General features: G+C 37.1%; 1 protein-coding gene across 2 annotated transcripts in view; it reads right to left on the bottom strand.

The window, feature by feature from the left end:
* The window catches only part of ADAMTS3 (ADAM metallopeptidase with thrombospondin type 1 motif 3), a 294,819-nt gene that overhangs the window by 204,994 nt on the left and 67,599 nt on the right, over nucleotides 1-22,226 (bottom strand). The window contains exon 1 of one of the 2 annotated variants that reach the window (XM_072624391.1): nucleotides 11,874-17,605. The exons of the other annotated variant lie outside the window; for it this stretch is intronic. The gene's annotated coding sequence lies outside the window, so the exon portion shown is untranslated. Of the gene's footprint in view, nucleotides 1-11,873; nucleotides 17,606-22,226 lie in introns of those variants that run through there. 2 annotated transcript variants of the gene reach the window in all.

The following is a 22,226-nucleotide window of genomic DNA, read 5'->3' as shown; positions in this document are numbered from 1 at the left end:
TAATAAATGTTTCTTGAGAGATTGATTGAATAGTTCTGACATAGATAGAAGAGCTCACTTCAGTTTATTTTCAATTTTCTCTTTCACTTTCTGAGATCCTTTTCAGATATTTCTTTGGCTTTCTGCAGGAAAAGTGGGCTTCTCTATAACCCATCTCCCTGCCATCTTAACTAGAAATCCTCTTCAGTCATTATTTGCATTTGGAGAAGATCATTTAACAAAGTTATATGGCATGATTATCTTTACTTGGAAAAAAAAAGATTTTTTTTAAAAAAAGGAGGAATATTTAAAAGAGACCGGTAAAATAATGAATACTAACAGAAGTATATTAACTAGGCCAAGAAGGTAGCTAACCATCTCATGTTGGATACTTTAGCCCAGAAAAGAGAAGACTTCAAGGAAGATATTGTAGATGTCTTAAAGATATCTGAAGAGATTGCTTGCCATCTTGGGGAAGGGGAGAGCAGGGAAGAGAAAAACTTGGAACTCAAAATCTTATAAAAAATGAAGTTTGAAAATTGTCATTATATGTAATTGGAGAAAAAAAATAAATACTATTAAAAAATATCTGAAGAGTTAATCCCAACTCTAAGGCTGAAGGCATCCTACCCAGGGATTCTTCATAGAAGTCAGGTGACCAGGGTCCTGAGAGGCTATGCCAGCAGAGGACAAGTTATGCTAGATTCCAACGAACTGGAAATGTTTCAAGTATGGGGCCCGTTAATGGATGGTGCATATGTCATTCAAGGATCATTTGGGAGGGTCTCACTGTCAGAAGGTGGGATGGTAGATGATGACTCTTTTTTCCTTAATTACAGAAGTTCATGATGGATTAGTAAATTGATGTATGCAATAAAATCAAGTGGATGGAATCAACACAATTGTGTTTGATATTGGCTCTGATACATAGTAGATCTGTGAACAAGTTATTTCACTTTCCTTGGTCTTGATTTCTTCATCTGCAAAATTAGGAGGTTATATTAGATCTCTAAGTCATTTGTAGCTTTAAATCTTAGGATTCTAGGATGAAGTACTTTTCTCAAAGCATAAAGGGATTGAAATCTTGATCACTGAAAGGATGAGCCCCACTGATGAAATTATTTTGTGTGTGTGTATGCAAATACATACAATAAGCATATTCTCTATATATAATATGCATATGTTACCCCATTTGGGGTAACAAGAAAGGCTTCATGTAGAAGGTGCTGACTGAGCTTAATTTTCAGGGACACAAAGGATTTTAGAAGGCAGAAATGAAGAGCAAATTCACTCTAGACCAGGGAGAACAATCATGGGAAGGCACAATCAGTCAAAAAGTATTTATTAAGCACCTCCTATGTGTAGATACTAGGTTAAGTACTGGGGATACAAAAAGAGACAAAAGACAGTCATTGCTCCCAAGGAGCTCACATTCCAATGAGGGAGACCACAAGTGACTAAATGTATATAAACTATCTACAAGATAAATAGGAAGTAATTAAAAGAGGGAAGGCACTAAATGGCTTGTGGAAGTCTTCCTGTAAAAGGCAGGATTTTAATTGGGACTTAGATAAAGCAAGGGAAGCTGTAGGCAGCAATGAGGAAGGAGAACATTTTAGACATAGGAGTCAGCCAGAGAAAATGTCCACAGCCAAGAGATAAGTGTCTTGTTCATTTAAGAGCAAATAGACCAGTGTGAATGGATCACAGCTAAGAGAATGGATTGTTTTGTGTGTGCGTGTTCATCCTTTGTTGCCAAAGAAGACCATGCCATCAGAGAAATAATGACATTACTTGCACTTGACTTTGTTTTGAGTGAGGGAGGGCTGTGCAGGTCACCAGCCTCACTTCTCCTCCAGAGCCATCTGAATCCAGTGACCAGATATTCATCAGGATGACTGGAGATGACCCAGGATGAGGCAGTTGGGGTTAAGTGACTTGCTCAAGGTCACACAGCTAGTGAGTGTCAAGTGTCTGAGGTGAGATTTGAACTCAGGTCCTCCTGATTCCTGCTGTGATGCTCTATTCACCGCACCACCTAGCTTCCCAGATTGTCTTGTAAAGATTAGCAAGAAGGTCAAGTTCCCTGGACCACAGATGAACCACAGAAAGGGGAATTGTTTCACTTTTGAATTTGTGCCTTAGAAGTATCTAGGTGGCTCAGCACTAAGCCTGGAGTCAGGAAGACCCAAGTTCAAATTCAGCCTTAGATACTTACTAGCTGTGTGGCCCTTGGCAAGTCACTCAACCTTTACCTCAGTTTCCTGAACTGTAAAATGGAGATAATCCTCTACCTACCTCCCAGCATTATTGTGAGGATGAAATAAGATATTTGTAAAGTGCTTAGGACAGTTCCTGGCATAGTAGGCACATAATAAAAGCTTATTTCCTTCAATGCTTAGAGTATGTGAGTGTTTTATAAATACTTGCTGATTGATTAAGTAAGGCTGAAAAAACAGGCTTGACCAAAACATTAAATGATAAACAAAGGAATTTATAGTTGATCCTAGAGGAAATGGGGAACATTGAGATTTATTGAGTAGGTGAGTTCGATGGTCAGATATGGCCTTTAACAGAAGATAGATTGGAATTGAAGCAGGCCTCAATTAGTAGACTATTACAATTATCCAGGCAAGAAGCCAAATGAGGTTTTGAACCAGGGTTAGAGCTGTGGGTGTAGGGAGAAAGAAGCAGATGCAAGAAATATAATAATGACAAGCTTTAACAACTGGTATGTGGGGTAAAGGAGAATGAGGCACTAAGGAGTGAGAAGGCTATGAAGCTATGACTAGAAGAATTACGTTACTCTGAACAGAAACAAGGAAGGTCAGAAGAAGAGAGGCTTTGGAAGGAAAGGTGACTTGTGTTTTGGAAAAAGAGAGTTTAGTTATCTCTCAAAGACATTCAGTTTGAAATATCAGCTAGATGGGTGGAAATAAGTGACTAAGGATGGAGATAAAGGCTGGTTACATAGATCGGGAAATCATCTGCATGGAAATAGTAATTAAATCCATGAATGCTGATGATGACATGCCCTTAACATGGGAAGACATGGCTAGACAACAATGCATTAAAAAAAAAATCTAGGAATTTTTGTGGGTGGCATGATTAGTCAAGAGTGTGAGAGAGCAGGCAAAAAGAAACTAATGTCTACATTAAAAAAGATATGGTATCCAACTGTGCAATACCCTACTCAGAGCTCAAGTATTTTATTCCTTACAAGGTGCCTCATTTGATTAAATACTTCCATAAGTTTTATAGTGGGGGGTTCTTAACCTGGGCTTCATGTACTTGCTGAGATATGTTTGTATATATGTATAAATTATATAGAAACAGAGACAGAGAAAGAAACACACACAGAGAGACACATACATAGAGATATGTATGTGTATATATATATATATATATATATATATATATATATATATATATATATATATATATATATATATATATATAAACTATATTTCAATACAATTGGTTCTCTTTGTAATCCTGTCTTCTATTTATGCATGTCAAACTATTATTCTAATAAAGAGTCTAGAGGCTTCACCGCACAGACAAAATGGCCAATGACATACACAAAACAGTTAAGAACCCTTGACCTAGGGTATTCAGAGCAAAACAACCAAGGTGCTGTGATTTTGGGAGTGTGTGTGTGTGTGTGTGAGTGTGTGTGTGTGTGTGTGTGTGTGTGTTTAAGTCTCAGAGTCTTGGTGGTGGTGATCAGTTAAAGGAAGAAAAGAGAAAACTCACCTGGGACATGACAGTTCTCTTTAAGTATTTGAAGAGGTTTCATGTAAAAGAAAAATTTGATTCATTCTGCCTGGTCCAAAGAGAATTAGGAGCGATCGATAGAAGTCAGTAAGCATGTAGTAAACACCTACTATCTTCCACACCCTTTGCTAAGTACTGGGAATACAATGAAAGGCAAAAACCAAAAATCACTGATGGCAAAATCTCACAGTCTAATAACAATGGATGCTGTTAACAGGTGAATTTAAGATTGATATCATTTTTAAAAAATGCTAACATATAAAGGTGATTAAAGTAAAGTGGAATGAGTTGTTAAAATAGATCTTCAAGGTCTTCAAGCATGAGCTAGAAAATCACCTTTTAGGCACATATTGAAGAGGATCTCTGTGGTTCTAGTTACCTCTGAAATTCCTGCCCTTTGACCATTTGTCAATTGCATTCTTATAAATTCTTATAAAACAAATGCATTTGATTCAGTTCTCTGTATATTTGAGAGAAGAGGCTTTTATTAGATAGAAAGAAAGAAAGAAAGAAAGAAAGAAAGAAAGAAAGAAAGAAAGAAAGAAAGAAAAAAGAAAGGAAGGAAGGAAGGAAGGAAGGAAGGAAGGAAGGAAGGAAGGAAGGAAGGAAGGAAGGAAGGAAGGAAGGAAGGAAGGAAGAAAGGAAGGAAGGAAGGAAGGAAGGAAGGAAAGAGAGAGAGAGAGAGAAAGAAAGAAAGAAATAAAGGAAGGAAGGAAGGAAGGAAAGAGAGAGAGAGAAAGAAAGAAAGAAAGAAAGAAAGAAAGAAAGAAAGAAAGAAAGAAAGAAAGAAAGAAAGAAAGAAAGAAAGAAAGGAAAAAGAAGGAAGGAAGGAAGGAAGAGAGAGAGAGAGAGAGAGAGAAAGAAAGAAAAGAAAGAAAGAAAGAAAGAAAGAAAGAAAGAAAGAAAGAAAGAAAGAAAGAAAGAAAGAAAGAAAGAAAGGAAGGAAGAAAGAATCCATGTAGAAGAGATGTTGAGTAAGGACCTTTGGTCACATGGGACCAGTACCACATGCTTCCTCAAGTCATATGTTTTACCCTAGTGACTTCCTTGTGAGTTTTCACACTAGGGAAAAGATGCAAAAGCCCCTATCAGGTACATAAGCTTCTCCTTGAGAAACCTAGTCAATCTTATACCCCTCTTCTCATTCTCTGAAACTTGGCCAGGATCTTAGAACAAATTAAAGAACCTTAGAGCCATAAAAGGGGGCAAGTTTAATGTAACCATGAGAGTGTAAAGGAATAAAAAGACTCCTAGATTTGGAATCAGAGGACTAGGAATCAAAACTAACTCTGCTACATATATCACCTTTCTGGGCCTCAGTTTCCTTATCTTTTAAGATGAATGGTTTGAACTCAAGGATATCCAGAGTCCCTTCCAACTGTAAATCCTATTTTCTTTTGGCATTGTTAACTGCCCTTAGCCCTTCTTCAATGTTCTTAATACAGTTGTCCCCATAAAACATTACAATAGGGATGCATGGGTGCTTGTTTGCAAATGAGAAAGAGCTGTCCCCATCTCAGTGCTGAATGAGTCAACGCATGCCAGTTTCATCACAACTCCTGATGGAAGTGATACTATTCCTTTTTTCCCCTAAGACCCCTCTTCTATTTTTTTCCTACTCCCTCAAGAAAAGTATAATTTAATCAGTTGGCAGGCCCCCAGAAACCAAAAGAACATTCTTCCTCTATTAACTGTCATGCCATAGGAAAAGGTTGTGACTGTCAAGGTATCCTTAGAATCATCTGCCCTCTCTTTGATGACTCATTGCCATAAAAAGCCTGCCCTGCTCAGCTCAGTTCTCACATGCCAGGTATTCTTTCCCATGTCTCTCACTCCTTGTAGTCCTCTCAAGGAGCTGGTTAGTGCAAATAGCCAATTATGCCCTCTGCCCCATCTGAACATTTTAGATTCTACCAAGACAGTCAGTCTAACAGCTTCTACAGACTCCTTGCTACTTCTATGCTTAGAGAATAAGCTTGAATTTGTAAGTCATTTTCGACCAAGGCCTTCTCCTCACACTAGAAAATAATGTCCTCATATCACAGACACTACTGATTAGCTTCTGTGAGAGCTTTACCAGAGTCCTATGTCCCATAGAGACTTGACAACTGAACAATGATATGGAAATAGAGAGTGACAAAAGAGAACAACAAAATAATGCTAAGGCTTTGGAAATAAGATACCTTAACAAAAGCACTTAAAATTTTTAGTCCAAAGAAAAGCAAGTGGAATCTTAGAACTATGAACAAGTCCAACAGTGTATTAAAGCACAGAAGAGGGAAGCTGGTATCCATCAGTCACCAGAATAGGAGACAAGGATATGTATTTATAGTATATCTTGAGAAATTATAAGCACTGGATTCTTCTTGTGTTTCTGCAGCCAGTTGTGGTCAATTGCCAAATCCACTGGACTTCTACTCAAGTCCTCTTCTCCTTGTTCTCTCTGCAACATTTGGAATTGTTGACAATCCTCTCTGTATATACTTTTCTTTCTTTGTTTTAATGAGAATGTATTCACTTAGTTCTCTTATCTTTCTTGATCTTCTTTGTTGAATCCTTGTTACATCCTAACTATAGGTATGCTCCTAAGGCTCTCTCTTCTCTCTATATTGTTTTTAGCGATCTCATCAATTCCTCTGTGTTCGATTATTATCACCAAGCAAATAACCTCTAAATCTATTTTGAAAGGCATATCCCACACTGATCACCGTCTGGACAACCAGACTTTGTCATCCACCCCATTATTATTTACTCTGGATGAGAGACCAAAGCCGGAGGAACTTAACCCTATCAGACCTGGTTCTCTCAATCTAGAACCTAGGATATCCTGGTTGGTGAGCATGTCACATGGCCTACTATATTTAGTTAGTTCAAACCACACTTCACTTTCTGCCTTTGCTATCTTTCCTGCCATCAACCCCACCCCTAAGCATGTGCTCTCTACTCATCTCTATTTATTTCTGGAAACATAATCAAATCAAACCTGCCACTGATACCAAAACAAATTTTTTTTAAAAGTCCATCAATTTCCTTATGGTTCTACTCACCATTCCTGTGATATCTCAAACCTAACATATAACAAACAAACAAAACAAAACAAAAACTTGGTCACCAGTCACCTATATATGTTGTCCTCTCATTAAAATTAAGTAACTTAAGATCTGAGACAATCCTAATTTTGTATTTGTAAACCAGGGACTTAGTACACTACTCTGCACATAGTAAGTCCTCAGTAAACACTTTCTAGATTTTTACATTAAATTTGTTTTTATTTTGCTACTGAAGAAAATTTTAAGAAAGAATATCTCAGCATTTTCTCTTTGTACTACATAAGCAATTAGAAATTGAGAGAAGGGGAAAAAGCATCATAGTTTTTGATATGAGGACAATGAATGGAAGTATGGATAAAATACAACAAGTATTTCTAATATTAAAAACTATGTAAAGTATTATTTTGGTTCTCATCTGTATTCACTAAGTAGTCATTATAAGTTCAACTACAATTTAATGTATACACTTGATATGACTGAGGACCTCCTTGATTTCATGTAGTTAATGCTTTCTTATTAATTCATTCTTTCATAAATCTCTCTTCTAATTCATTCTTTCATAAATCTCTCTTCTGAGCTTGTCCTACAACACCAATTGCGCAGTAAAAATTCTCCCCTGAATAGCCCATAGGCATCTTCAAATTAAAATGTGTAAAATAGAATTCATTATCTTCCCCATGTCCAAACCACCTCTCTTCCCTACTTTTCTAGTTCTTTTGAGAGCATCATGAAGACTTCTGACCTCAGAACCACTCTTGGCTTCTCACTCTCTCACACCCTATCCATCCTATCATTCCTCAAGTCTTGTTAATTTGATCTCCACATCTCTCACATTGTTCTTCTTTCCAATTACATCCCAGTTACCTGTTCCTTGGATTATCAAAAAAAAACCATTCTTCCCCTCTCTAACACATCCCCCACACAGCTACCAACATGATATTCATGAATGACAACCCTGATCATAACACTCTGAGGCTCAATAAACTCCAATGGCTCTCTACTAACTCTATTATCAAATATAAGCTCTTTGGCCCATGAATCAATGGTCAGTAACCTACCTTTTCCAGTCTTATTACCCACTGCTCCCTTTCATGCACTCTCCAGTCTGTTCAAGCTTACCTTCTGACTGTTCCCCACAGACAACCTTGCACCCCAAGTCTCAATGCTTTTGTATCAACAGTTCATCATACCTGGAATTCACTTGCTCTTCACCTCCTCAAAGCTCAGCCCAAACACCACCTCTACACAAGACTTTTCTTGGACTTCCAAATGCTAATACTTGTTTTCTATCCCTCTTTTTCTTCTTGTTGTAATTCTGTATATAATTTTCAATATACTTATATTTGTAAATTTTATTTCTCCCCATGGAATAAAAGCTCATGGATGGCAAAGCCTATTTCCTTTTTTCTTCCTAGAGCTTAATAGAGTACCTGGCATATAATCAGAGAATTTAATAGATATAAGTATTAAATAAAGGCTTATTGATTGTCTGAATTGTCTATGTAAGGGGTGGGATCAAAGGAGTCTTCCAGTTAACTTGATGAGCTTATATGGCAATCAGTCTTTGAGACATCTGTAGACATGACTATTGGCATGTCACTGAGAGGAAAGAGGGTGGATCCTTTTGATTTTTAAGCAATCTGAATGATTCCAAGATGACTGGCTGGTTGGGATTAGTGTTATATCAGCCATCCCTCTATGTTAGACTATAAAAGAAAATTGGCACACGACTTTTGTCATTTCCCCACCCTCATATTCTCCCTCTCCCTCCCTCCCTCTCTCTCTCTCTCTCTCTCTCTCTCTCTCTCTCTCTCTCTCTCTCTCTCTCTCTCTCTCTCTCTCTCCCTCCTTCCCTCTCTCTCTCTCTCTCTCTCTCTCTCTCTCTCTCTCTCTCTCTCTCTCTCTCTCTCTCTCTCTCTGTCTCTCTCTCTCTCTCCCCCTTATAAAGAAGACTGATCAATTATCAAAGTTGCGTGCCATTTTTGGGTGAAGGGATGCACAGAAGCTCATGAATGCACATAGTCTCTTCCCCACATGATCCATTAATGGGGATGTAGAGGTAGACTCAAACGAGAGTTAAATGTGTTCATCCATACTTTTCTGAGTACAGGTAACAGAAATTAAAATCTAATAGAGGGTTTTCCTAACCCAAGAAGCACATAGAAGAAAAAGACATGCAGTTGCCCCTATACTTTGAAAAACTCTTTCTAAGGGCATTATCCTTTTAGGGACTTTCTGTTTCTTCTGTGAATCTTTTTAGTCTTGTGAATTTTTTGTTCATTGATGTGAAGGCTACCCTATGCCTAATGTGCATTTATATTGCATATTATAATGATTTGAAATGAGGGCTATCATATACCCAATATGTATTTATCATCTTGAGTACATGTGTGAGAACTTAGGATCCTTCTGATAATTACATCTGTTAAAAGCTAAACATAAGAAATGCTAGGGAAGGTGGCCTAGCCCTACCAGATATCAAATTGTATTATAAAGCAGAAATTATCAAAACTACTTGGTACTAGCTAACAAACAGAAGGGTAGACAAGTGGAATAGGCTAGGTACTCAAGACCCAGTAGGCAATGACTATAGCAATGTTCTGTTTGATAAAACCAAGGAACCCGAGCTTCTGGGATAAGAACTCGCTGTTCGACAAAAATTGCTGGGAAAACTGCATAAGAGTGTGGCAGAAACTAGGCATAGACCCATGCCTGATACCATACACAAGAATAAAGTCCAAATGGGTACACCGTCTAGGTATAAAGATTGATACCATAGACACACTGGAGGAGCAAGGAATAGAGTATCAGATTTATGGAGAAGGGACGAATTTTTGACTAAAGAAGAGATAGAAAGCATTATGAAGTGCAAGATGGATAATTTTGATTACCTTAAACTGAAACGTTTTTTGCACAACCCAACCCAATGCAACCAAAATTTGGAGGGATGTACTATATTGGGAAAGAATTTTTACAGCTAATATCGGGGATAAAGGCCTCATTTCTAGAATACATAGAGAACTGAGTCAAATGTACAACAATACAAGTCATTCCCACATTGATAAATGGTCAAAAGATATGAACAAGCAATTTTCAGAGAAAGAAATTAAAGATACCTATAATCATATGAAAAGATGCTCTAAATCACTTTTGATTAGAGAGATGCAAATCAAAACAACTCTGAGATACCACATCTCAACTATCAAATTGGCCAACATGACAGAACAGGAAGATGATAAATGTTGGAGAGGACGTGGGAGACTTGGAACACTAATTCATTGTTGTTGGAGCTGTGAGCTCATCCAACCATTCTAAAGAGTGATTTGGAACTATGGCCAAAAGGCTACAAAAATGTGCATACCCTTTGACCCAGTAATATCTTTCTAGGATTATATTGCCAAGAGATCATGAAAACGGAAAAGGGTCCCACATTCACAAAAGCATTTATAGCAGTGGTGGTGAAAAACTGGAAATCAAGGGGGTGCCCATCAATTGGGGAATGACTGAATAAATTATGTCATATGAATATAATGGAATACTATTGCGCTATAAGAAATGATGAACAAGAAGATTTCATAGAGGCCTGGAAAGACTTACATGATCTGATGTTGAGCAAAAGGAGCAGAACCAGGAGAACTGTGTGCACATCAATGACCACGGTTTGCGAGAGTTTTTTCTCGTAGACTTGGATCTTAAAAGCAATGCAAGGACGTAAAAAAAAAAAAAAATTCCCAATGGTCTTCTAAGGCAAGGTGCCTTCCACATCCAGAGAAAGAACTATGGAATTCAATTGCAGAATGTAGCAGATCATTTGTGTGTGTATGTATTATGTTTGGGTTTGTTATATGACTTCTCCAATTTATTTTAGTTCTTCTACACAGCATGATTATAGTGAAAATGTATTCAATAGGAATGTATATGTAGATCTTATACAGAATTGTATGCCGTCTTGGGGAGGGAGGGGGTATTGGAGGTAAGTAGGGGGAAAAGAAAAATCTAAGTTTTATGGTAGTTATTGTAGAACATTAAAAATAAATAAAATGAATAATAAAAAATGAAAAAAAAGCTAGACATGAAGCATATTTGGAGGTTTTTCTGGAGTAAACAACAGGTGGGGGCAATGATCCAAAATGAAAATTATTATTCTTTGGGGTCAGTCAACAAGATGAGAACTCAGAGCTTGAGAATTAAAAAAATAGCTTAGAGATCTAAGGAAAATTATCAACCAATAAGAATTATAACATTATGGAAATCCATTTAAGTATGTGATATGTCTATTTATTTACTATTTACAGATGTGTTCTCATGTCCAAGGTAAGGCATCATTAGTGTTATTTATATAAAAGTCAAACCTCAACCAGTCTGAATTCAGAAAATGAGAATTTGCTTTTCTGGACAACCCTTGTCATCTGCTAATATAGCAGGTATACCAACTATGCTTTTATTAAAGTCACTAGGGGAAAAATTTCCACCAGCACAGTATTAAGCACAGATCTTCACTAGAGAATTCTTTCCAAGTTGACATCAAACCATTCGTAACTACAACTTTGATGTAACCATTCAATCATTTCCTATCTGTAGTATCATCTATATCTCTCCAATTTTCCCAGAATTGGAGGAAAATGTTTTCCCAAACACCTTACTCAATATTGGCCAGTTACCTTTATCAGTGCCCTGATGTACCAGATTAGTGCTATTGTCAAAAAATTTCATTTGCCAGACATCACCTGTTCTTGGGGGATATAGCACCATGCCAAAATCAAAGCCAAGTTTTATGCTGAAAGTTCCCAAACTTTCTTGACCCATAACTCCTTTAGGGTCTCAGTAAATTTATCTGAATAATGACTCAATCAGCAATGTTGTCTCAGTAACGATTCCCCTAAGACAAAAGAAACACCTAACAGTTCAATTTATTAAGTGGTTATATCCAAACAAATTAATGAGTACTTACGTCTTAATGACTTATTAGCTGTTCAAAAAATACAATTTGATTGGAAGAAAAAATAATCTTTTAATTTTATTCTTAATTTACTTACTACCAGGTTGTGTTTGCCTAATGGGCATTACCTGATTTCTCAAACCTTAGAATCAGATTGGACATCACCACACTCATTTCCTGTACTATGATGATTTTTACTTAGCATATGCTTTTGTCATAGCAACTGACAAAAACCCGGTTTTTCAAAGATATGATATCACAAGTGATAGTTCTAGAAGCCACTGACATGGCCAAAAGTACAAGTAAACAAAAACATCTCATTCTAGAACAGTCATCAAAAGGAATGCTGCATGATCCAATGGTGAAATCATGAACTACTTTGAGCTAATAGTTTGCATGGTATCTGAAAGATGAACAGCATCCATGTTTTCGTCTCAAATTTATAATATATTACAACATGCAGTTTGGGAATTACAGATTTAGCCTGTAATTTGCACGCCTCGCTCTTTTTCTTTGTTTGATGACTAGAAATATATTTATCTTTATCTAGGCTTGTTTTATGTTCCTATTCATGACCTTTTAAAGATCACTGTGGAATAAATTGCTCATCGATACTATTTTCCAGTTCTTAAAGTACTTAAGGATGCTATTCAATTGAGCTTGGGACTTGAGCCCCTTTAGAGAAGTCAGGTGCTTTCTTACTGTCTCTAATTAGTCAGGGTATCACTGCTCATAAGTCATTTTTCTCTAGTCTACTTGATCAAAAGATCATTCTCCTTAGGAAAAAAAGCAAAAATGAAATGTGCTAAGGAATTCCCTTTTCTTTGTCATCCCTAAAGGACCATTCATAGGGTATGTCTGTGGTAGAAGACTGAGATTGTCTCTAAGGTATAGTGGAGTCCACAACACCTATTCCTAGAAAAAGCTCATATAGTTGAATTCTGGGCTATGAAAACTGGTTTTACTTGATCCTTTTTAATTGTTGGACAAAGCTAGATTTTTGGTTTTACTACCTCAGGACCCAGTGAAACAAATAATGTGTACCTTTCTTAATCTTCCCCCTTTTGCTCAAGGCAGCCAGAAAGACTTTCCTATTGTCTTGGGCTTTCTTTTGCAACTTTAGCTGATTCTGACTAGCTCTTCTAACCCTATTCTTACAGTTTCCACATCACGTTTTTTAATCTCTCTTCTAATTTTCAATATTTTCTCTTTTGTATCTATGTTAGGCTTGTTTATTTGTTGGCTTTCTAACTTTTTATATGTGTACTTAGTCCTTTAACCTTCTCCTTATCCATTTTGTTGATCTGTTTCTAGGAATATACCTTTCTCTTCTGAAATTGCTTGAGCTGTATCCTAGAAATTTTAGTATACTATTTCATCATTATCCTTGTCATTCACTTTTTCTTAACCATTCTTAACTGTTTCTAAAATCTGTTCTTTGGCCCAGTTGTTATTTCATTTCTCCATTTAGGTCCATATATTTTGTTTATGCTCCCAGAAATAGTAACTATTTCTTATGGTGTCTAAAGATTATGTTTACTATTTATCTTTTTATTTGCAATTTCTCTGAGGCCTGATACATAACTTTAAATGCATATTGTACTGAGAAATATGTATACTCTTCATCTCTCCCATTCAAAAGATGCAATAAATATGTAAGTATAAATTCTCCAACAATTTGTTCAAGTCTATATTTCTCTTTTATCATCCTATAAATTGGTCCAATTCTGAAAGATGAACATTAAAGTATCCTACTAATATTTTGTTGTCTTTTTTGCAATTCAGTTGATTTTTCCCTTACTAGTTTAGACCCTATGTCATCTGGAACATAGAAATTTTAAAATGATATTGATTCAATGCCTCTGGTTCCCTTAAGTATAAAATAATGTTCTTGTTTGCATTTATATGTAGAGTTTTTATTTTTGTTTTATGTGACAATACGATTATTATTCTTGCTTTTTAATACACTTGATACATAATAAATTTTGTTCTGGCTTTTCATTATAAGATTAAGAAATATGACTAAAAAGTTAATCCTTTTTAACAAAATTATAGAAATGTTACTAAAGAATCTCATGAACACAAAGCAGGTAATCCTGAGTTAAGGCATGACACATTTTTTAAGAGCTTGAAAAAAAAAAAAAAGTAGAGATCCAATAAGCTGATATAAGGCTCCCTAGAGAAAAAATACACTTTCGTGATACACTAACTATTTTAGTGTAAAATCTAAACCTGTCATAGGTAACCTGAAAATTACAGTCTCAGGTGATTTGTTCCTATTCCTCATGCCATCTCTTACAGGAATATATTTGAGTCAATTAAAATTTACTAGAATTTATGCATGCAGGGATTTAATATAATTGATGGATCATCTCAAATGATATAATCTCAAAAGTATTACATTCCCTCTTGGGATAGAGACAGAGAATTGACTGTATAAGCTGCATATAGTTGTATTTACATGAAATCTCTATGGATAGAAGAACGCTCTCTTCCTGTCACTGGAATTCCCAAGCTGAGTAGAAAAAGAAAATAGAACTATAAAAAAATGAAAAACAGGATCCCCTAAGCATCCTAATTAATGTCTTCAGATTAAAAGGCTAGAGTTCTCTAAAATTCTTACTTTATCCCAGAGTCATAAAAAAGTTCCCTGAAATACTTCACAAATTCATGATTTTTTTTCACATCCTATTAGCTTCCCAACCCTAGATTACAATCCTGCAATCATAATCTTGAAGAACACGTCTACAATCTTCCATCAGGGCTATAATAACCAAAATACTGATCTTTCCTGACTGGTAGGAGCTTCTCAAACTTTTAATCCAGTGGCAAAGCCTTTGGGAATCCAAAGTCATCTCCATATCATGATAAAACAACAAGAACGAACTTCAGTAGAAGATGGAATCAGTAAGACATTGTTATCTTAGCTGGATAACATAGTGACATCGGGCCTTTACTGAAGGTTACTATGAGAAGTGATTTCCTCTGGTAGTACTGAAATATGAATTAAAAGTACTCCCAATTTTTTCTCATTTTATGTTCATGCTTCCTGAAATAGTACAAGCCCAGTGCCCCATCTTCACCTTGCTGTCTAATAAATTTCATGATTCTTGCAGAGGCATTCATCATGTGTCCACTGTGCATGGAATACTTTACAAAGCACCATGTAAAGAGTTAAAAAAATAAAAGATATCTCCTGACTCCTTGGGAAACTATCACCACATAATAAGGAGGTGAAAAGTGAAAAGAAGGTACTCATGCAGAGAAATGGCACTTTTCAATATATACATACAAATACACACATATGTGTATACATGTACCTGTATATGTGTGTGTTTGCATGGGCCTCCACTGAATATACATTTCATCTATCATAACTTATCTTCTTTTTAACACCATGTTTATTTTCCCATGCAACACTCCAGGGACTGTAAGTCAGAGTCCAAATATTAAGCCTCTATTGTAATTAATGAAGAAAACAGTTCATTATAGAAATCTAAAGTGTAAGTCCAACCATGTCACACTACTGAGTGGCTACCTTCAGGATCAAATCCTCTCCTTAGCATTTAAAGTTCTTCATAGCCCAATTTATTCCTATTGTTCCAGTCTTACCCTTCCCCTCTACATATTCTACAATCCAGCTCTACTGGATTTCTTGCTGTTTCTGGCACAAAATCTCTATTTCCCATTTCAGCGCTTTTGCACTGGCTCTCCCCAATGTCTGAAATGCTCTCTCATTTTCCTTTGCTTCTTTTAAGATTCAGTTCGAATCCCACCTTCCGTGGGAGGCCTTTTCCCCACTCTCTAGCTGCTAGTGCCTTTCCCTCTGTGAGTACTTTTCCATCCACCCTGTATATATCTTTTATGTACCAAACTCTTTACATATTAGAATGTAAGCACCACTAGAGTGTAAGGATTATTTTTCTCTTTCTTAGTATCCTGTGTGCCTAGTGTAAGACTTGGCCCAAATTAAGTACTTAATGCATGTTTGTTGCCTGGCTGTTGACAATTGAATTATATGTTTAATTAATTTAGAGTGAACCTAAAAGACAAAACTCTATCCAAAATAAAAGTGATTCCACTGAAAATCCAAGGAATAACCAAAACAGATTATCAAGTAATCCATCCAAAAAGGTAGATTTCAATGGAATACAAGAGAAAACTTCCTAAAACTTATAGCTATACAAGAGTGCAAGGGTGTAAGTTATCGATCCCTGGAGATCTTTAAGCAAAAATGAAAGGAGTCTCATAAAAGGGCTCCTATTTGGGGATGGATAAGAATAGGTGACTTCCCAGCTCCTTTCCAATTCATATTCTCTGATCCAATGAGTGTTGCTCAGATTATTTCTCCACTCTGCATCTCCTTTGCTGCTTTGAACATGCAAATATTGGACACGCCCTGATAGAAACATTAAGGCTTCTGAAATGTCAGAGAAAACAAGTGATTCCAGGAGTCATGATTTTTAGAACCATAAATGATTCAATGTTGATCACCTCTGTCCAAATTCCTACTAAGTTTCATAATCAACTACAAACTTCATATCCTTTCATGCTTGCCTTTCTGATTTAACTCCACCCCCCACTGAAATAAACAAGAAAGACATATTTCTGTGACTTAGCATCTTTTGTTAGCCAGAGTAAAAACTGGAAATTTAGGAAGAGCTTAGATAAGACAAAGAGTCCCGGGCAATCATATCTCGACTCCCTTTCATATAGGTCACCAATGCCAGGGACCCAAGAATTTCACACAGCCTTATGAGAACAGCACTTTATCTGGGTTAGCCTGCTGGGAATCTCACTTCAAGTAACATTTGGCAGAGTAAACAGGAAAATGAAATGGGAATGATAACTATCACTGACTGGTAGGAGGGAAAAGGGAATCCTGGGATTGCTTTTTAGGTTATTAGAATTGTGTACACCAATCACAGAAATAATAGATTTAGAAATGTTCTAGTCTACTTAGAGTGAACAAACACCCAGAGGGTCCAAATTCTCCTAACATATTTTGTAGAAATAACTGTCTCAGGCCTTACGAATAGAATCATTTCTACAATAAAAGGCAAATGATGGACATGATAACAAAAGACAAAAACATATCTACCACTATACCTTCCTTAAAGAAACATTAGCCAAAAAGTCAGCATAGTGGGTAAAAATAGTTTAGCTTGATTCAGTGATGGGTTTTATACCAATGAGTTAGCTCTTCAGTTAAAGGAGGATATTGAAGACAAACATTACATAACAATCATGACCATAAAGTGATATTCTCAACAACTCACCAAAAGGACATTACATTATGGCAGACTTGTACTGCTACTGGTCACACTACTCCATGAGTTTGGGGTTGAATCCAGCTTGGTTGAGACAGCCTCCTCTCAGAAGCAACAATTCCTCTCCCTTTCCTCCAGCTAGAAGGAGGGGGAAGGCATTGATTAGGAAGCCTGTCCCTGCTCCTTAAATTCAGAAATCTTTGACTTCTGTATTTTCTCCACTATCTGTGTTTGTCAGCTCCTCTCCCCGTGAACTGTACTGTTTGTTCCCCTCTTTCTCCACTAATCCATCCTCCGCGGTACATAAAACTAATATAGCATGTTAGTCTTGGTCACATGATTATCTAGGAACGCTTGAAGGTGGAGTGGTAGAGTGGATCTTTAATAAACAAAATAAACCACCCAAAGCTTTGGCTGTAGACAATGCAACACTTTCAAAATTCAGTACAGTACCGAAAATGAAAGATACCTTTTCAATGGTATACTTGCAGCAAAATGAATAAGTGGCTATTTTCTAAAGCTGGGTGTCAAAGTCACCCTCAGAAAATGAACAAGGTCTTTTCTCCAAGAACTTATTCTCTTTCTCTCTCTCTCTCTCTCTCTCTCTCTCTCTCTCTCTCTCTCTCTCTCTCTCTCTCTCTCTCTCTCTCTCTCTCTCCCTCTCTCTCTCCCTCCCTCCCTCCCCCTCTCCCTTTTCCTCTCCCTCTTCCTCTTCCTCTCTTCTCTCTCCCTCTCCCCCTCCTTCCCTCCCTCCCCCATCTCTCTCTCTCTCTCTCAACCCTTCTCCCCAAGTCCAAAGTAATAAGTGGGAGGAAGGAAATAAAGAAACCGAAACCAGAGAGGGTGATTCATAACCTGAACCTTAATTCCCCCTAGTCTTATTATATCTTAATCTCAATAGCCAAGAATGAAGAGGAGATTGTACCTGGGTTCCTCTAGTCTCATCTCTGTAAGCAATGTAATACATTCAAAATCTAATATAGTGTAGAGAATGAAGAAATACTTACATCATTGAGCAAGAAACCAAAGTATTGGTTCTTTTATTGGTAGATGGCCATTTCTAGGGTGTGCCTAACCATGCCTCTATTCCAATACAAGATGGGCTTAGCATTCTGTTACTTAATAACTGAACCTGAGAGGATAGCTTATCATTTAGTATCACTTCCTTTGACCACCTAAATACTACTTTACTCCACATTAGATAGAATTTCATGGGGGAAAGGGGAATGGAAAAGAGGGAGAGAAAAAAGTGGAATGAGAAGTCCTCAGGACTTTAAAGACACAGGAATCATCTAAGAAGAGAATAAAATAAAGCAATTTGAGCCAATAACTATCATTTATTTAGGAATGCCTACCCTTAAAGACTTTTAAATGCTTCAGAAAATTAACAGAATGTTTTGAGTTTAATAAAACAATCACACGGGAATGAAAGCCCCTAAGAAGAGAAAGACAGATGCCTAGACGTGCCAAAAATTACTATAGTAGAAATACAAAATCAGTCAAATAAAGATGCCATCTGTGCCCAAATGAGGTTGTAAATTTCATCAACAATGTGTTAAAAGAAAGGGGAAAGACATAATTAGAGCCATTTTTATAATATATTTCCTCTTCTTATACAAGAGTATCAGGAGTGATAACTAATCAAATATTACTAATCTCAACTTGACAGGAGATTTCTCATACCATCTGTCATGCACTAGGCATTCTCCTGTTTTTCCCAGGGGACAGGTCTGTTATTCCCAGTCAAGTCCATCTGTCTGTAACAATATGGGATACAGTTCCAAAGTCTCTAATACACTCATCTTTAACACAGCAATCACATGCCACAAGGTAGAAGGAGTCATCAAGTTCAAAGAGAACTTGGATCTTTTGGAAGCCCCAGTGGAGAGGTTTGAAATAGAAAACAGAAATAGAAGAAACCCTTTCAAAATCCAGAACAAGGGGATATATAATATTCCTTAACAACTATTGGAAAATTTTCAAACTTAATCACTTTTCATCTCTTTATTGAATTTCATTTCTTCTGTCCAGACTCCAATCATCGTCTTCCCTCCATTCTTCTAGGTCAATTTATGTGTCTTCATGTTGCCTTGTTTTTGGCTACATCAATGACTACAAAAAACCCCACCTTTTGATGCCTTTGCTATTTACATTTCAATTTGCCCTAAGAAGCTCTATTTTGAAAATAGTCATAAAGATTTCCATGTATAAGCTCCTGTATCTATGTGAAACAATAAGACTCTCAATAGTGCTTTTAAGGACATTATCCAGTCTAGGTCTCACAGGTACGAACATTCTTTTTTTTTTCTTCACGTTCTTTTTTCCTTTTATACCTCCCACTACTTTACTCTGCTTTCAGAAAGCAATACTAGGTAGACCAATACGTAAAATGGTAGGTGTGGAGTCAGAGTTCAAATTCTGCCTCAATGTGCAACCCTGGGCAAGTAAGTTAGCCTCAGTTTTTTTATCTATAAAACGAGGACACATGATAGTACTTCTACTACTGGGGAAGCTAGGTGGCACAGTGAAGAAAGTGTCAGGCCTGGAGTCAGAAAGACTTCTCTTCCTGAGTTCAAATATGGCCTCAGACATTTACTAGCTAGGTGACCCTGGGCAAGTTACTTAATGTAAAGCACTTTGCAAATCATAAAACACTATCTCAGTGCTCACTGTCATCATTAGTACTACTGAGTGGAGCAGTGGATAAAGCACTGGGCTTACAATCAGGAAAATTCCTCTCCATGGGTTCGAATTCAGACTCAAACAGTAGCTGTGTGACCCTGGGAAATCACTTAACCCTTTTTGCCTCAGTTGCCCATCTATAAAATGAGCTGGAGAAGGAAATGGCAAACCACTCCAGTATCTTTGCCAAGAAAACCCCAAAATGGGGTCATGAAGAGTCAGACATGACTTAAACAACCCAGCAACAGCATTATTATTTAAGATTGGATTTCTCCAGTGTTCTCCTCCACTGGGCTCTTAAAGATGTTACTAACGAGACCTAAAACACTTCAAATATTCAGGCTCAGCAACAGCTTGTCTATCGTATGGGGACTAGCCTTGTTGAGTTTAGAGGATCTCATTTCTAGGAGAGTTGGCATAGTGGGTGAATTCAGGGATTGGGGTGGGGGGAGTGGTCAAAGCAACTCACAAAAACCATTTATTAGAGGGTTTTGATTCCCATCATTAGAAGAAGGGCTCATATGCATGAAATCCTTGAAAGATTGAAGAAAAGTTGGCTAATTCTCACTCCTTATTATGTGTTCTTACATTTAACACTTCTAACTGAAGCAAATGAGATTCACCCCACACAGCAAAACAGTGCATGATAATTAAGATTAGCAGTCTGGCATTTAGCACCATTCTAATCAAACCAAACATGTGTCAGCACAAGAGTAATTTAGAAAAGCAGTATCTCTCAGCCACAGTTTGACCACAGAAGACAAAACTCTGCCTGGGTAAAGTTTCAACAACACTGGATACTGGAGACAGAAGACCTGTGTTTACATTCTGGCTTGGGTACCTACTACTACCTGTGTGGCCTTGAGCAGGTGACTTAATCTATCTGGGTATCAGTTTCCTCATCTGTAAAATTAAGTCTTTGAACTAGCTGGAGGCTTAAATCTGGTGCTAGAAAAACCTGAGTTTAAATTGGGCCTCAGATATTTAAAAGCTTTATAACTCCAGGCAAATCATTTAACCCTTGCCTTGGTTTCCCCAGTCATCAAATAGGATAATAATAACCCTAACCTCCCAGAACTGTTGAGAGAGTAAAATGAGATAGTGTTTGTAAAGTGCTTTGCAAATCTTAAAGAGGTATATAAATACTAGTCATATTATAAATATTATTATTATACCTCTGAGGTCCCTTCTACTTTCTAAATATATTATCCTATAACTTTGAGCTAGAGATATGAAATATTATTTAGTCCCATTACAGATGAGAAAAATAAGACCTAAAGAAATAATTTGCTTGAGATCACACAAATGGTATAATACAGAAATGGGTCTATGCCATCTAGAAAATCCTTAGCTAGGTGACATAGTGGATAGAGTGATAAGGCTGGAGCCAGGAAGACCTAAGTTCAGATTCCACTCCAAACTGTAGTGTCGCCTTGAACAAGTCACTTAACCTTTATCTACTTCATTTTCCTCAGCTGTAAAATTGGGATAATAATAGCACCTACCCTCCCAAGCTGTGGTGAATATCAAATGAGATAGTATATGTAAAAAATGTACCACTGTACCTTGCACACAGTAGGTGCTTAACAAATACTCTCCCCCCTCCACTCCTTTTTCCTTTTTTCATCCAAAGTTAACCATCAATCTAGGTCAAAGAAAAGGTGACTTAGAGTTTCAAATCAGTCAGACTGATTTTCTCGGTATAACATACACTGTTAAGAATTAAGTATAAAAATAAAAATTTCTCCATGATCTTCCCGTATAGCTTAAAAAAAAACTGAACAATTGCAGGTGGCTAACAGCAGAGCGTTCTGCCCTGTCATTAGCTAAATAGAAACTAGATCAGAGCAGAGATCAAGAACTCTACATTTCATCAGTTCAATATTCCAGCATTAGCACTAGCCAAGCAGACATTGCCAGACTGCCAAGACAAACATATGGGACTGGGCTGAAGGGGAGCCAGCTTCTGGAGACAGCCCTCCAGTCTAAACTTCTTAAGGAGCTGGTATAAATGTGCTTTTTATTGGAAAAGGTGCTGCTCCATCAACGCCCCCCTGACTTGGTTCAAACACTGTCACCTTTCAGCAGTCATGTTAGCTTAAGGTGTGTGCAGCCCTGGGACTCAGTAAGACCTGCGTCACTGCTACCTGCTGCTCCCTTTTTGAATCCCCAAACCAAAACCTTCTGGAGCCAGACTGAACACTGACTGATTGATCCGAAGGAAAATAAGGGTGAAAAAGGATGCTTTGCCTCAGTACATTCCCCTCTCTCCTGCCCAACCTCATCTAAATAGAGCTGCGGGAGAGGACTCATTGATTATAGATATCCTCTGCTCCTGTAGCTTTATGGACATGGTTTCAATTAAATGTGAGGATTCATCGCGCTCAGTGCCCATAATCCGTCAAGTCTGACAAGCTTCTGAAAACGTTAACCCTCTTTTTTGACGTGGGAAATGTATGAGTCAGTTTGGAAACCTGCTAATCTGTTAGACATTGACTACTGGGTTCTTGAAATAGAGTGCTATTTTTG

The sequence above is a fragment of the Notamacropus eugenii genome, chromosome 7, assembly GCF_028372415.1.
Source record: "Notamacropus eugenii isolate mMacEug1 chromosome 7, mMacEug1.pri_v2, whole genome shotgun sequence".
Classification (NCBI taxonomy): Eukaryota; Metazoa; Chordata; class Mammalia; order Diprotodontia; family Macropodidae; genus Notamacropus; species Notamacropus eugenii.
This window is presented reverse-complemented; position numbering and strand designations above follow the sequence as displayed.